Below are 17,467 nucleotides of genomic sequence, written 5' to 3' on the forward strand. Positions count from 1 at the left end.
TCTTTGAAGATGGTTGTTTTTGTTTGGTTTTGTTTTATTTTTCTTTTAGTGGCTATATAATATATCCCAGAGCTGTACCATATTTTGCTTTTGCATTCCCCTATTGTTGAATTGTTTCTAATTCTCTTATAAATACAGCTATGATGAACATTGTACACAGGAATTTTCTTTGTATATAAAAGCCTTCTCTGTGTTTAGAAGACCCAGAAAAGAATACACATTACTGGATTAAAGAATAAAAATATTTGTAAACTTCTTGATACAATCATTTTTCTCCGAAAAGATTGCACTAATTTGCATTCATTTTAGTAGTAGGAATTCTAAACAAATAAGTCGTCCTCAATAAAAGGCAAAATGTTTGATCTCATTTTAATTTTTATCTCTTTGCTTATAAATCTATTGAGATCTTGAGTTTTCATTTTTATTTGTAGGAGCTCTTAGAAGGAATTAATCCTTTGTTTTCTTTCTATTTACTCTCTCATGTTAAAAGAAGTTTTTGGGGTGCCTGGTTGGCTCCGTTGGTTAAGTGGCTGACTCTTGATTTTGGCTCAGGTCATGATCTCAGGGTCCTGGAATCAAGCTCTGTGTGGGGCTCTGCACTCAGTGGGGAGTCTGCTTGAGGACTCCCTTCCTCTCCCTCCCCTTCAGCCCCTCCCCCTGCTCACAAGCTCTCTTTCTTTCTCTCTAAAATAGATAAATCTTAAAAATTTTTTCAAAGATAAAGAATGGGAATTTGTACTTTTCTGACTATGAAGGAGAAAAGATCTATGAACAGAGGATGTCCTTCTATTATTCAAGTTTTTAAAGTTTTTTCAATAATGTTTTATGGTTTTCAGAGAATAAGTTTTGTACTTCTATTGGTAAATTTATTTTAAGTATTTTATTGTTTTTTTTAATGCTGTTGTTCATACAACTGTTTTAATTTTATTTTCGAATTGTTCATTGCTAGTGTACAGAAATACAATTGATTTTTATATGTTCATCTTGCACACTCACAGTGTAGTTCAACCTGTTCCTCTATCTTCTGTAATTCCTACAAACTGGCGGCTGGATTAAAAGTCTTTTTTTGTTTTTTTTTTGTTATTAAAAGTCTTAATCAGACTTGGGTTCCTTCTCTTGGCCAGGTTGTGTTCTTCCATCAGAAGACACATACTGTCTGGTTTTTGCTCTCTCTTGTTGTTAACAACCATTGATGCTTAGGGCCTAGACCTGCTAACCTCAATTGGGCTTAAAATAAATGTGATATTCTAATTATATCACTTCTTTTTAATTTGTAAGCTGTGTGATTTTGTAAAGAATAACTTCTTGATTCTTTCCCTTTATGTAAGTTTTTAAGATGATGAACTACTTCACTGTCATTCTCAGAAGGTGACTAATTGGTTTACTTTTAAAATACTGTTATAAACACATGAATTTAAATGTGTTTAGTATGCTTCAATGCACTGCAGTTCTCCATACTGAAGCTTCAACTGTTCCATATTTGGTCAGTGGGAGCCTCTTCAAATTGGCTCTTTTGTCCTTTTGACATGACCCTTGCATTTGATAGCTTCCTTATTATCCAGTAAGACAAGGTAATATTGGCTCAACTAGTACATTTCTTGCACTGAAATCAGTCATTTCCCAAGAGGTTCTGGTTTCTTTCACTTGGAATGTTATTTCAAGATCACAGTCTGGACACTCAGAGGCTTATTGCTCATGGGTTGATTATTATAGATTATTTCTAGGCTTTTTTAGTAGGCAAAAATATAAAACATTACATGTGTACATACACACTGAATTACTTACATTTAAAGATTAAACATGTTGTGGTTTTATAATTGCATTTCCTCTTACTATGATTTTATACGTGCTCCCCCCACACATACCCCCACCCCAGCCCTACCAAGAGTAGGACAGTTAAACACATTTTATTTCCCATGGTGATCTCTGCTCTGATCATCTGAGTCTCCCTGGGGTTGCTGTTTTGATTTATGCCCCTTAAGTTCTCATATTGTTTTTCTCAAGCTCCCAACTGGATTAGACTGAAAGCATGAAAACATGAGGATAGATGTTTTTAGGAAGTTCCCATTTGTATAACAGCAAAACTGTCTTTAAATTAGAATTTAAAACACTATAAATTAATACTATAAGTGCTTAGAATCTAGATACTTTGAGATAAACTTATTTTAGTGTTGAACGTTTGTTTTATTCAAAGAATTCTGAATTTGTTTCTATTCTATATAGTACTCTGATTTGGGAGTATCTCAAAAATAGTTATATAGTCTTTGAAAACACAACTTCAAAATGTACAATAATGTAATATATAAAGAAATAAGACAGTTTTTTGGGCAGCACAGATGATTTCCATCTCCCTGGCACATGATTTTTTGCTTTTGTAAAGTTTTTTGATGTACTGTTTTGCTGATTTCATTTCGTTGCCTATGTTCTATTCTAGCTCACTGAATTTCCTTTAGGGCAGTTATATTGAACCCTTTGTCAGGTAATAAGATCTCCATTTCCTTAGGGCCAGTTACTGGGACTTTATTTTGTTCCTTTGGTGGTATCATGTTTCCCTGATTCTTTGTGATCTTTGGAGCCTTGTGTTGGTATCTGCTCATTTGAAAAGAGACACCTCTTCCAGCCTTTGCAGACGGGGTGTGGCAGGGAAAACCCTTCCCCAGTCAGCTCAGCCAGAGATTCTGAGTGGGCTGGCTGATGGGGTCCACCAGTGGGTAGGCCAGGTGCCAGGGACTGCAGCAAAGTCCGTTGCTCACTTTGCTTTCCCTTCCCCCATGGGAGAGCTTCTGGGCCAATGGGATCTCTTGATACTGCATTCCGAAGGGGTAATGCCGGTACAGGGGAACTGTTCTTCTTACTGTTTCCAGGGCACCTTTGCTCATTTCTGTGTTCCACCTATATGCTATTACCTCTCATCTGGATTCCAGAGTTCTCATGAAGGTATTTTCTACTGTGGAGAATTGTTAAATGAGTGTTTATGTGGGCATATTAGGGTGAGAACCTCCTATTCTGTCATCTTGCTCCTACTCCTTCTCAACATTTTCTTTCTTTTTTTTTTTTTTTGGTTCTTTTGATGAAAGGCACTTTGGCCTGGGCCTGCCTCAGATACATGAGATATTTATTTTTATTTATGAGTTTTTATTTTTTGTAGTTGTATATTTATTCAAAAGGTAAGTTTATGAAATGAAGCTGTTTGTTTCCATTTGTGCAAAACCTAACCCAGTAATTCATAATGGATGAAAAAAAGCCATTCTCTTTTGCATTAAAATTTTTCAAATAGCCCTTTTAATATTTTGATCCCATTAAAGATTCCCTATTGAAATAAGTCACATTAAATATTCTGCTGAACAATCATCTTCATGATTATGTTGATAAATCTATGGTTAAGTCCTCATTCCCTCATTTTTCCTCCAAGGAATGTTGAGATCCTAAAAATTACCATAAACTGGTGATGTGTGTACTTAAATTTCTCACATAATGTGGGCTACTTTGAATGATTTGTTGAAACTACCAGCATATTTTCATAATAAATATGTGTCGTGGAGTGGAGTCAAAATTTATACAGCAGGGCCGCCTGGGTGGCTCAGTCGTTAAGCGGCTGCCTTCGGCTCAGGTCACAATCCCGGAGTCCTGGGATCGAGCCCCGCATCGGGCTCCCTGCTCAGCGGGAAGCCTGCTTCTCCCTCTCCCACTCCCCCTGCTTGTGTTCCCTCTCTCGCTGTGTCTCTCTGTCAAATAAATAAATAAAATCTTTAAAAAAAATTTATAGGGCATACCCAAACTGCATCACACAAATTAGTTATATCCTCCTTTTGCTCCCCCCTTTTTAAACACTGACAGTAGCCTTGTGGAATGTTTTAAAGATAAAGTATCGCTAACTAGCAAAGTATAGAGTCTGCAAGCAACACGTTTGAAATTTCCATTTCCAAAGTTCTTTTAACCCTTGTTAAACCAATATGCCTATTTCAGGGCATTTTACCTGTTATGATTTCAAAGGACATGCCTTTATGTGATTTGGTGCATAAAAATTGTACCAAATAAGTATTCTTGATGTTTCCCTGGGGATATTTGAGATAGATCATTTTTCTTAACTGCTAGCTTGTTAAACAACAGGATGTTACTAGAAACTTACGTGGAGCCTCTGATTCTCACCATTTTAAAATAGAATGAATAGTTAAGAAATTTGGCCACTTATCTTTTTCAGTTCATGGTCTCTTCATTTGCCAAATAAACAGGAATGTAAGCCTGCTGTGTTTATTTTGGATAGGGAAGTTCTACTTCACTCAGGAGCTCACATGTATGATCTTCCTTGGACAAGAAAGTATGCTGGACTGCCATCAAACCCTTTCTTCTCTGTGTCTCAAGTGAGAAGAAAAGTTGACTTCTTGTTCTTAGCTCTTATGTGTCACAGAGAGGGGAAAAAAACAATTTGCATCCTAAGGTAATCTAAAAAAAAATAGCCTTTGACTGTATATGCGTTGGTATATGTCTAAATATGAAGATATTAAAATTGTCACAGGAAGCTTACAGATAATAAAGAAGGAAAACCATCATTCAAAGGAAAATTGATCTTTGAATCTACAGGTAGATCTTGACGAAAGCACTACCTTTTTTTTATTCTTGGATAGCAAAGCTTTCTTATAATCATCAAAATAATCTCACTCAAGAGCCTACTCATCTTTTTATGTGCTTTTTTTATGCTTGTGAATAAATTTTTAACAAGATTTCACTTGTGAAAAGACTAGATTTTTTTTAAAAAGATTTTATTTATTTATTTGACAGAGATAGACACAGCAAGAGAGGGAACACAAGCAGGGGGCATGGGAGAGGGAGAAGCAGGCTTCCCGCAGAGCAGGAAGCTGGATGCGGGGCTCCATCCCAGGACCCTGGGATCATGACCGGAGCCGAAGGCAGATGCTGAACTGACTGAACTGACTAACTGACTAACCACCCAGGCGCCCCCCGCCCTTTTTAAGACTAGATTTTCTAATATTTCCTGCTACTTGCTGTCATGTTTATTTTTAGACTAAATCAAGATTATGATTGTTTCCTTTAACCATTTAGTATCCTTAAAATTTCATAACACATACTGCCTCCTTTTAAGAGTGACAAATTTAGCATCAAAACCAGAATAATAGAACTATCGAGGTGTCTTTTACACCCATAAGACTACTGGACTACATCAATAATTTTCTCTTTTACTTTATAAAAGGAAAAGTGCTAGAAATAATTGCGTCTATATATGAGGATCATGCCATAATTTTAATTAGCTCAACACTACTGTCAAAACTGTTCTGTTAGCTAAGCCCAAGATATAAGAACTGACAAATCAAAAAGAGAAGCTAATTTTCTCTACAGTAATTTTATGCAAAATGAATATGTTTTAGTATATTTGCCCTTTTTAGGAAGAATGGAAACAGTCAAGTTTATGTGCATAGACTGCCACAGTAACTATCAATAAGTTGATTATCAAGAGAGTTAGTTTCTAGGTTTAAAATAGCTTGTCAGTTGGTGACAATCATGGCACACATCTTATAGGATAAATTAAAAGACCCTAGAGTCAATGACCTCACTGTCCATAATATGTTCTTATTCTCAGGGTACTCATTTACTAAATTGTAAAAAAAATTAATTTGTATGAAACTTCAGTGGGGGGACTTTACTCTTCTCCATTCTTATTTTGTTCATTATTAAATAAAATAACCAGAGTCTTTTAGTCTTGTAATCTAAAAGTGCTCTCTGCTTCTTCCTCCTACTTGCCTCAAGTCCCCCACCACAAGGCTCGAAGTATCTTGGAAGAAACATCAAATGAATGATGGCTTCAGTAAAGAATTTCCCCACACATTCTTAACCATTGTTTCTGCGTGGCACAGACTTAGGCATGTGGGTGTTGTCCTGGGAGCAAGATGCCTGTCAAATAAGATTTCTAACACTCCTAGTATAGATGCAGAGGACTCTGTGTCAGTATAGTAGAAAATAACTCAAGATCAAATGAATAAGAATGAATTACCTCAGACTGAATGAAAGAGAAATTTAATTGTGCTTAATGTTTTATTTTTTAAATAAAAATATGAGAACACTTACCTTTCTTTGTGATCTATCAATTTTAATAGGTTATCCTATTACAACCTGGAATAAATTGACTCCTTAGAATTCAGTAAAAATCCTAAAGAATAAAAACAATATACAAAATAATACATAATTGGAAAAATTTAAGAAAGAGGATTTTGTAAAAATCAAAGGCACACTATTGACCCTGTTGACAGAACAGCTCAGAACGATGGTTAAATATTAGGCAAAATGCCTTTAATGTGTTCTGTTGCTCTTTATTACATTGTAGTTATTTGCATAGTTTCAATAAAAATCTTAGTGAGGCATGGTAAGTTTACTATTGAAGAACAAAGCATATTTTTTCTCATATGGAAATGATGCCAAAATGTAGTTTTTGGTAACTGCTCTATCATTTATGGATTCCTACATTTACAGGTAGGAAAAAGAGTCACTTTCTGGAAGAATAGACGTCCCGGAGATCTTAGAGAAACAGAAATAATTCTACATTTGTAAGTACTGCTGGCAAAATTTACTAGGGGTACATTGCATTGGATTTTTCTGAACCCTAGCCTTGAAATACATCGTTACAAGAGCAATAAAAGTACTTATGGCAAATAACAGTGATTACTATGGCCCTGGGAGCTTTACAAAGTCTCCAGAGAGAAATCAAATATGAAGCCCTAATTTCATATGGCTCTAGTTATGTTAACCATATTAACAAGGATATTTTTTAAGGATATTTTTATTACAGTAACAAAAGCCAAGTAAACAAAACATCACATTATTGATACTGAATTAGAAAATAGCTAAACAAATGTATATGGCCAAAACTTCACTTATGTGGGGGTGTAATTTGACCAGAAGCAGGGACTGAGAAGCAAAATGACACTTTGCCCTGCTGGCATTTTGACCTAGCATCTCACATAACAGAAAAAAAGCAATTTATATCCTTAGATGAACTTTAAAAAGCAAAAACATGGTAAGCCTGGGTGGCTCAGTTGGTAAACATCTGACGATTTCGGCGTAGGTCATGATCTCAGGGTTGTGAGATCGAGCACCAGGAAAGGCTCTGTGCTGGGTGTAGAGTCTGCTTAAGTTTCTCTCTCTCTCTCTCTCCCTCGGCCCACCCCTCACTTGCGTGCTTTCTAAATAAATACATAAATAAGAAATAAAAAGCAAAAACATTCTGTAGAGCACTAGTCTCTTAACAAGTGAAGCCTTGAGCCGTTTCTGTAAGTGGTAACTCCTTGACTTTTGAAATCCTGATGACTATAAATATGTGATCTTTGATGCTTGCAGGGATGAAAATCAAGTGAGCAAACTGCTATTTTCCCACCTGGAACAGACTATAACTTAGGTCGTTTGTTTGTAAGGTTTTTACTTTAAGTACCTTCTATGTTTGTTATTTGGTTGAGCTATTCTGAAGTCATTTTTGCAAAAACATTGCAAGAGAAAAAAAATTATTATTTTTTTAATGCTTGTGCCACCCTGAGTTTTCTTTTCACAGAGGCTATGTGGTGAGTGGCACAGTATCACCGGCAGACAGAGCAGGAACTAAACAAGTTATCTCCTAAAACTAAAATGTTTTACTGTGACTCCATTTTGTTTAGTTTAACAAATCTCCTATGTACCTTCGAGTGGATCATTTACTCATTTCTAGGTTTTTCCACTGAATTTGGTTCAGTAAAATTACTTGCTAAAAATAGATACTTGGCTCAAATAAGTTTCTTAACAAATGTTAGATCCCTCCCTTTTCTGTCCTCAGTGGTAATGAATATTCACTTTGTGATCTTGCCATGAAACCATTTTCTTTAATGGCACAGTTTTCAATTTTCCAAGATATGTTTCCAAAATAGCTCGTTTTTGGTTGTACAGAAAGGGAGACAGTAGGAAGAATGAGGTATCACAGATGATTTTCTCATCCCTTATGAGCACTGAATCTTTGAGAGTATTATTAGTATACTCTGGATTCAAAAGTAAAATTAAAACCTATCTTTTCCTGGGAAAAAAGGATAAGTTTTGGTACTACACTGTCTCTCAGTGGTTCATTTAATATTTAGTTCAAATACAAAATGTTTCATAAAATAAGAAATCTAAAATTTGCAAACAGACTTTTCAATACTTTGAGTTCATTGAGTTCCTAAAGTAACAATAATGTAAATTATCTTGTCTTATGTGTGTATATTGTCGCTAATTGAACAGCCAGAAGCCATGATGTGTTATAAGGAGAATTTCATGGTCTGCTTTCCCTGAAGCAGGAATGAATGAGTCTATCTGCAAAAGAGGGATTGACATAATATGAAAGAGAGAGTCAAGCCAGGCTGAGTACAGGGCATGATTAGATTGGAAAATCTCACCTTTGAACATTCATTGTTCTGTGTCCAGTCACTACTAAGTTTTGTTTGTTTTTAATCTATATTTTGGTGCCCTAAAAGTAAATCCTGAAAATTAGCTAAAAGTTTACTTTGAAGCTTCTCTCTGTTAAGTTGGCTACATTCAGATTTGATTGAGAATGTGTGTGTATGTCTATGAACAGGGGACTATGCCAGGAACTTCTAGAAAGACAGAGGCAAATACAGTTTGGTTTCAGTTATCAAGGAATTCATCATTTATTATAACAAAGGGGATACTTCATGTTTTTCCTTTTGACATTACCTAACATTTGTTGAATAATGAAAACTGTCAACTCTTCTCCTTTTTATAGTGTAACTTACAATTCTCTGAAAGATGTTCTGCGAAGAATAGTGATAAGAATGTGGAAAAAACAGGTTTCAAAATTCTATGGGCTGCTCTCTGTGGGGTAAGGACCGAGTGTAATATCTGATTGAGGCTTTTAAGAAATGCCTCTGTGTTTAAATTGATTTATGATCATAGAGGCATAATTGATTTATGATCTTGTAGGCATAATTTACTCAAGATTGTTATTGGTTAGAAGTTTCCAGACAAGCTTAAGTGAACTGAATGCTTGCAATAGTGTTGAAAGTATCATCTTATTCAAATTTTTACAATTTCACTTTCATAAAAGTTCTAGAAAAATAATAAGTTAGCCAGAATACCTCTTTTCAGTTGAGTTCAGTATCAACAGTTTAAAATCTTGTTTCAAGTCCTTTGTGGGAAGTGCAATCCAGTCCTCCTAAGGATCCTATTTCCATGGGAAGCACCAACTAGCTGAGTTTTTCTTTTACTTTGATAGCCATCAATGATCAGAAGCACTCGAATGGGTCCTTGTCAGGGCAGTGACAGCCCATCTTTTCTCTGAAACATCATGTAGATGAAATCTTTTGGTCAGTAGGAGCAGGAGACTTCTTCCAGGGGTCACTCCAGGGGTTTATGACTTTGTTTGAGGCTTTCTAGCTAGAAAAGAGGTGCCTTTTAAGGCATTAGAATGATTGTAAGAGGATTTAGTTAAATTAGTCACAGGACATGGTCTCAGGCCAAAATCCATATGCTTGCCAAATATGAGTTCACTGTGAGAGACTCTCTGCTTGTTTACAGATGTGGGTTGCTCTAATTTTTAATAAGGCTGATTGATGGTAGAATTGTAGGTTCTCCTATCATAGGAGGTTGCAGAATCTTTGCCAGTGATTCGTTTTAGGGTTTGATTTATTCATTCTACTTGTCCAGAGGACTGAAAATTATAGGAACCTGCAAACATTTGTATAATTCCTGGACAACAGTAGAAATAAATGGCTTCCTAGATCTAATATCCTCCGGTGTGCCCAAAGTGGGAAGAGGCTTTACCACTGTATCCGTATATATTAAGACTTTACCACTACCTGAGCTATTCAGATATCATACACACTGTAACTCGACAAAATCTTTTACTTTTTATGGGCCTTAATTCTATAAAATCCAACTGGTTCCTGGAAATTTGGTTTAGGGAAAACTTCCTGTGTTTACTTTGGAAGTAGCCTGTAAAGTATTCTGCTGATAAATAGCACATCTCTGTAATATTTTAAGTAATTTCATCTGTTTACTAGGCATAGTAAAAGTCTAGTGTCTTTAAAGTCTCTCTTGAATTTAAATGATTTTGTTGATGATACAATACTAACCAAAAAAATAGGGACTTTGGCATGGGAATTATTTTGTTATGTAATTCCTATAGTCCGGTCAAATTTCTTTTAGCCCCTTTGTCCATTTTCCTTTGTGAAACATATTTTTGAAAATGAAGAAAAATTTCTTATAGTATCAAAAAATGGGGCTTCTAAGTTTGGAGTCTGCTATGGGTTAATAGCAGCTTTTGAAACTCTGTCAGCACAATCGTTGCCTTTAGAAATATTGCCCTTCTGCCCTGTGTGAGCTCCCCAATAAATGACTGATAATTTGAGTAGGCAGTTGTAAAGCCTCTGACAAAGCACTATGAATTTTCTATGAGGTATTTAGGTTCCCATCAAAATAAAAAAAAATCCTCTATTTAAAAGAATTTACCCTGTTGCATGAGAGATACCAAACTTATATACTGCAAACTTTTGGCACACAGGGAAAAGAGGTCCTTAAAATGAGTAATATCAGGTGGTGAGAAAGGCATGTGAGTAACCCTGGAGTCCTGCGTAGCGTCTCAGTGACATCAGCTTTGCTGGCACTCCAAATAGGACGGTGTGGTTTTCCTGGCATTAAGGCAAAAACCTATATTATATGGTACTTTGGTTTCCTTCCTGTGTTGACATTCATCGGCTTAATATCTCGTTCTCTTCTCTTTGTTTCCCAGGTGCTGGTCCCTTTGGGCTGCCTCTAGAATTCCCTCATGACCACCCAACTGAGACCCACTCCTTCTTGAAACAGTCCGTGCTCCCAGTTATCTCCCCTCTTGACATAATCACAATCTCCTGTTTTCAGAGTAGCCAGTCTTAGCACTAATTTCGATGATCTTAATAATAGCATCAATGCTTTACTATGTATTAATTTGTGTTATCTGATTAAAATAATTCATACTCATTCTCTACATATCTTTTCCCATTCTTTGAAATACAAGATGAAGCAAACATTAATTAACTGCATGATGCCTGCTGTGAAAATTTTCTCTTAATTTCTTAATTTAAATTATTTGGACCACATCTCTTGAAGCTTTATTATTATCCCACTTACCTCTATAGAAAGCAGTCATGGTTTAACCTGTTACCATTTGTGTACCTGTCACATGCATGTATTGTTTAGAGTCTTCTTGGCTTTTCTTCTCTTTTATTCTTGCCAGTTGTCCCGGTCCTCTCTGTCGCTGATCTCTGCTTGTCCTAGTTTCCACCCACTGTTATTGTTGGTAGATTTGAGCCTTTGCCCTGCTTAGTCTCCTTAGACATTGATTAATTCATAAATGTTTACTAAATGCCTAGTACAAGCAAAATACTGTTTATTTGAAAGGGCAGGTTTAGAGACAAATAAGCAGTTTACAATAGAATGACCAAAAGTCCTGATTTTCCCAGATCAGTCTTGGCTTATGCCCATTTTCTTGGTGTGATTAACCATTTTTACTCAAAAAATTGTCCCTGTTTTGATAAAGATTATGTGGTCACCTGATTTATAAGGGTAACTAGAGCATAAGGTACAAATTGTTTAAATCCTGTCTGAAAGATGAAGGAAAGACTCCTCCAAAAGTCTGTACTTGAGGGCAGACCATATGGTGAAGACACCTTTGCCCCACAGGTGGTGAAAGCATAACCAAGTCCAAGGGCATAGCAGCTGTAAAAACCTAAGAATGCCTGAGGCCTCTGTAAATAAGGGCTACCTCTCTCTCTCTTAACTTCCAACCCAGAAGTCCTTCAAATATTTTACAACTCACCTAAATCATAAAAGTTTTATTTCAAACTAGCACGGCATCATCATGATTTGTGATGTTTAAGATTTAACAACACTCTATTGTATTTCTATTAGCCTTTTGTATTTCTCCTCAGAATTAGATTTTATTCCTATGCATGATACCTGATTGGAGACAATTTTAGTACTGATTCCATTCATAGTTGGAAGTCCCCTGTGTTTTTTGGTGTCATGAGCTTGATGTATACATTGATCAACACAGGAAATATTCAGTTCACTGTGGCTCTGAAGAGTCTCCAGGTAAGCAAATCTGGGGAGAACGTCTACCCCTGAATAGCAGGAACAAGAGTTACATTTAGGCCTGTTGCTTTGCTGTCTTCTCCCAAAAATACGGATATAGGTTTGTAATAAGGATTTATCCTCCCCAGATGAACAAAACTATCATGTAATGCTCTCAGAAACAAGAAATCAGAAACGTACATGAAAACTTCCTAATATTATTGGTCATTAGGGAAATTAATGAGATAACACTATACACATAGTAAAATGTCTAGTTTTATTTCTTGTTTGTTTGTAAAGGACAATCTTGGTTTCACTAGTTTCAATGGGTGTGACAGAATTCTGGAATAGCAAAAGCCAGGTGAGGCAGCACTTTATCATCATAGAAAAGGTGACTATGCTTACTCTCCTGAAGAGCAATGTCACTTCGGGGCTTTGACCTATAGCCAATTGATAGTAATGGTCAATAGACCACTGAGTTCTGAGGGACAAAATTTGTGGGTAGCTCAGAGCGGTTTTCTTGATTATGTATTTGTCTAGTTTCAGAAAAGATAAAGATGAACAGAAGATTGATATCAGCTGCTCCAATCCCTGATCCAATATTGTTAGCTTAACTACTTTTTAGATTTAGAGCTATATATTGAAGGAGAGACTGAGTCAATCTTAGGAAGGTCCCTGAAGTGCCACAGCTATTGTGTATGTATTAAGGAAAAATTCTTCTAGCCCTTGTCCAAAGGGATATATGCCCATTACCTGAATAACTGCCCTGAGGGAAGGAGAATATTCACACATTTCATCAGATGTTTGGTATAGATTCTGAACCCACACACATACCTGAGGACCCAAAGCACCATCATGACACCCCCTTCCCCTGCTTATCCCCCCATTAGAGCAAGAGAGCATAGAAATTAAATAATTGAAGTTTTGGTTCAAGTCTATCTTGCAGTGAATTTAATGGAGTCACTTACTCCCATTGCTTTCTCTTTCTTTCTTGAATGTATAATAAAGATGAACATTGCTAGCAGGTGGAAGAATTCTCACATTGGTTTTTTGACCTATAGAATGAAAGGTAATTGTCATAGGAAATTCTCATCTTTGAGACAATGGGAAAACAAGAGCTTAGTTGCCCAAATGGGAAAAAGATCAGGGCCAATGAGGAAAAAGAAGTGCTGGGTAAAGCAGAGAAAATGGAAAGTACACCAAACTATTAATATTTTGGTTAGTTAAAAAATATGTGTTCACTCCTATTGACTTTACTATTTCACACATGTTGATTATCTTTATTCCTCAAATGTTTCCGAACAGTGATACTGCTTCTTTATAACTAATACAAAGAAGGAAAAGAAAGCAGGCTTTCAGTGAGAAATTATGTGGTGGGGGAAAAAATAAAGAAATGACAATAGCAGATTCTGCTGCAAACTTAGTAGGAAAATCTGGGAGCAGCACCAATTTAATGAAAAATTATAGGATAAGAACTCCAAAACTAACCTTAGGAAAGCAAAACTCAGAAAGATGAGTACACCAAATTCCAGGAAGGTGTGGACTGTACCATCTTTCGATCACCTTTGTAATCTTTTGCCTAATGTAGAACTTGGTACAATATAGGCATATAATAATTATTTGCTTATAGAATAATTGATTTTCATATGGTGAAGCTCTAAGATGCACTGAATGTCCAGCATATGGTAGGCACTGAATAAATATTTCAGAATTAGATGAATGAGTGATGGAGCTTGGTTAAGAATGCTCTATTTTCTCATCCAAAGCTCAATTTACAGCACTAAGCAATGGTTTTTGACTGTTAATGTTTCATTTCAATGGTATTAGCCTGAAGTTGACTAGATCTTAGGAGACAGATTTTTTTTTTAACCTCTTCTCACTAAATTTCCAACAAACCAATCATATAGTTAGACTTCTTGGTTTATTCAGTGCTCTGTTTATATTCTCAAAAACAAAGAAGTGTTGCCGGGCTCCTGTCCCAGGGTAAAAGCCCTCTGCGAGAGGTACTAATTACATGTTAATGATGCATACTTGATTTGCACTCTGTTTCAAAGAGTCTGTATAATCGCAGAAGCAGTTACTACTGTCACGGTCAGCCTTGGAACTGAACAGTAGGTCCAGGTTACTAAGATGATGATATTACCTAAGAGGATTCTACTTTTGACCTGCTACTCAGTGTTCATTATATACATGGAGTAATATCAAACTAATCACTGTGCAGAGAGATTGGAGAAAAGAATATCACAGGTGCACAGCTGAGTGCTTTGGACTGACTTGTAGATTCTCTTTGATTATAATGTTTATGCATTCATGCTAGAGAACATTGCAGAATGCTGGAGAGCAGTGGCCATAGATCTCATTTCACTACTAGTGCACTTATGGTAAGTTTCCTCCCTTGCCCCCTTAGGCATGGACATCCCTGCTGACCACAAATGAGCACATGCAGACTTTATAATGATTTGCATTTTGAAAGAGTCTCTTTGAGGATAAATCTGGCAAATTACATATGTTTACTTGATGTTGTGCAGTAGAGGGCAACAGAATCCTTGCTCCCTATGGTGAATAAATATGTGTAGAAAGACAACAGACACTGTGACAAGCATAAAGGAAATGCCTAAGGGGGAAGTTTGTGAATTGTTAAATATCTTCATTATGCTTGAAGTTTCACTAATATTCTCCTACAACTTATATGTGCAGATTACTTCTATTTTATTCTGCTTGATATTTGTTTAGTGTCCTTACGATTCAATATCTTCCTCTTGTTCCTGAATTTCATTCAAAGTAGATACCCGTAAAGGGGAAATAGGGTAAGAAATAATGTTTTTGAGCTCCTTTGATGTTCCAAGTTTTTTATGTATCTCACTTCCTTTTCCACTATTCTTTCAATATATTCAAAAGTTTATAGAGGAAGAAGCTAAGATTCGGAAGAGGTCACAAACTAGAAAGTGAATCTAACCTAATTAGCATGCTAATTCCTGGGGGGTTTTGGTTTTTATGATAGTGATGACAGGAGGCAGCGGTGGATGGTTGATGCCATTTGAGGGTAGGGATCAGCACCTGCAGGTAAAGCAGGGAGTGTGGTGTGCTGGTAAACACTGAATGACTGGCTTTCCAAGAAAAGCCCTGACTTGTAGTATTGGCTGGCTCAGTGCTGTAAATACTACAATCCTGGCTGATTGTAAATGATCGATGTGATATAGCTGAGCACAAAGTTGGGAAGAGATGTGCAGTAGCCCACCATTATGTATTTTTTCCACAGTGTAGATACTAGAGACATAAATACCCCGTGTGCACAGATAATAGTAAATATAATAAAACAAATTAAGTGACCAATTTTGAGTATTACCTTATTTTTAATATAATTTAATTGTAAGTTTATGTATTTTTTGTAATGGCTGTATTTAACAAATGGCTTGCAAAAGAGCTGAACATTTAACAATCTTTTTTAAAGATTTTATTTATTCATTTGAGACACAGAGATAGAGAGAGAGCATGAGCAGGGGGAGAGGCAGAGGGAGAGGGAGAAGCAGGCTCCCCGCTGAGCCAGGAGCCCGATGTGGGCCTCGATCCCAGAACCCTGAGATCATAGCCTGAGCTGAAGGCAGACGCCTAACCATCTGAGCCACCCAGGCGCCCCAACAATCATTTCTTGACAGCCATTATGAGCTGGTTCCTTTACCTACTGTTCTGCTTCCCATAAAGTTGACAATGTATCAGTCAGATTCATTAGGTACCTCCTGCTGAGAGCCCCATGTCTGCTGATTCCCTTTTTTTCCTAATCACTTTTAGTGCCTTACTTTCTCCCTATCCATAGTTTTCACTGAGGCTGCTACACCTTGATTTAAAGGGGAGTGAAGGAAGAAGTGGTAAGAGGTGACATTCTCACGGAGAAACCAGTGGGCTATCTTTCATGATTATCTCATATGCCCTTAAACTTCAGAGGGATTGATAGTTTTTTTTTTCTTGAGAGAGAAGACAGAGAGAGAGAGAGAGAGAGAGAGAGAGAGAGCACACAAGCAGGGGGAGCGGCAGGCAGAGGGAGAAGCAGGCTCCTCAGACTCGATCCCAAGACTCGGGGATCATGACCTGAGCCGAAGTCAGATGCCTAACTGGCTGAACCACACAGGTGTCCCAGTAGTTACTTTTAAATTTTTTTTGAAAGATTATTTTTTTAGAGCAGTTTTAGGTTCATAGCAAAATTAGAAGGAAGATAAGAGATATCCCATACACCCCCTGCCCCCAAACATGCATAGCCTCCCCATTAACAGCATTCCCTTTCAGAGTGGTACCTTTGGTATGGTTGGTGAACCTACGCTGACACATAATTGTTGCCAAAAGTCCATAGTTGATGTCAAGGTTCACTCTTGGTGTTGCATATCCTATGGGTTTGGACAAATGGATAGGACCTATACCCATCATTATAATATACAGAGTATTTTCACTGCCCTAAAACTCCTCTGTGCTGTGTCTATTCATTCCCCCCCCACCTCCACCCCAACTCCTGGCAATCACTGATATTTTTTCCCCACCTTGTCTGAGTTGGAAAGCTAAAATAGGACTTTAAGTATGTAGAACAGTAAAGGGTGTGAAATCATCCACACATTTATTGAGTAGTAAACTAGAAACGTATATAAAACTTTGGGTTGGAATTGGAGGGAGAACCTGTTCAGGGCTGAAGGGATGTCCTTGATTTCTTAACTACAACAATCTCCTAAAGGCTATACAGATACAAGGGTCAGTTTATGGAACAACTCCAAATTGTAGAAAACCCCCTTAGCAAGGAGAAATGTCCAGGATAGAAGGATGTGGGCTGTGGGCTGTGGGGGCAGCCAGTCTGCCACAGGGATGGCTGGGCTGGGGGCTGCATTTCAGGCCCCGGACCTGTAGGTAAAAGCAGGCTGGGATGAAGTCTAGAGGCAGAGGTTAGTGCATTCACTAAGTGCCCTGCTTTCCAGTCAGTCTCTAGGATGCTGATACTTTCCTTAGACAAGGCAATCACTGACATTTTTACTGTCTCCATCCTTTTTCCAGAATGTCTTACAGTTGGAATCACATAGTACATAGCTTTTTCAGTTTGGTTTCTTTCACTTAGTAATATGAATTCAGGTTTCTTCCATGTCTTTTCATGGCTTGATAGCTCACTTCTCTTTAGTGTTGAATAATTTTCCATTGTCTGGATGTACCATAGTTTATTTGGCCATTCATCTACTAAAGTACATCTTGTTTGCTTTCAAGATTTGACAATTATGAACAAGTCTGCTGTAAAGATCTGTGTGCAGTTTTTGTGTGCCACGTAAGTTTTTAACTTCTTTGGATAAATTATCAAAGACTGTAAGTACTGGATTGCATGGTAAGGATATACTTAGTTTTCCATCTGTTTATTTCTGATAGA

The 17,467-nt window shown here is 36.9% G+C and overlaps 1 long non-coding RNA gene across 9 annotated transcripts in view; it reads left to right on the forward strand.

The window, feature by feature from the left end:
- Positions 1–17,467, forward strand: part of LOC113917993 — a 167,919-nt gene that overhangs the window by 87,064 nt on the left and 63,388 nt on the right. For 6 of the 9 annotated variants that reach the window (XR_003518406.1, XR_003518408.1, XR_003518412.1 and 3 more), the window contains 2 exons: positions 6,484–6,557; positions 10,757–10,955. This is a non-coding gene — a long non-coding RNA (uncharacterized LOC113917993). Of the gene's footprint in view, positions 1–4,264; positions 4,337–6,483; positions 6,558–10,756; positions 10,956–17,310; positions 17,369–17,467 lie in introns of those variants that run through there. The other 3 variants (XR_003518409.1, XR_003518407.1, XR_003518414.1) reach the window with 3 other exon arrangements.

This window comes from Zalophus californianus, chromosome 1, assembly GCF_009762305.2.
Source record: "Zalophus californianus isolate mZalCal1 chromosome 1, mZalCal1.pri.v2, whole genome shotgun sequence".
NCBI classification, from domain to species: Eukaryota; Metazoa; Chordata; class Mammalia; order Carnivora; family Otariidae; genus Zalophus; species Zalophus californianus.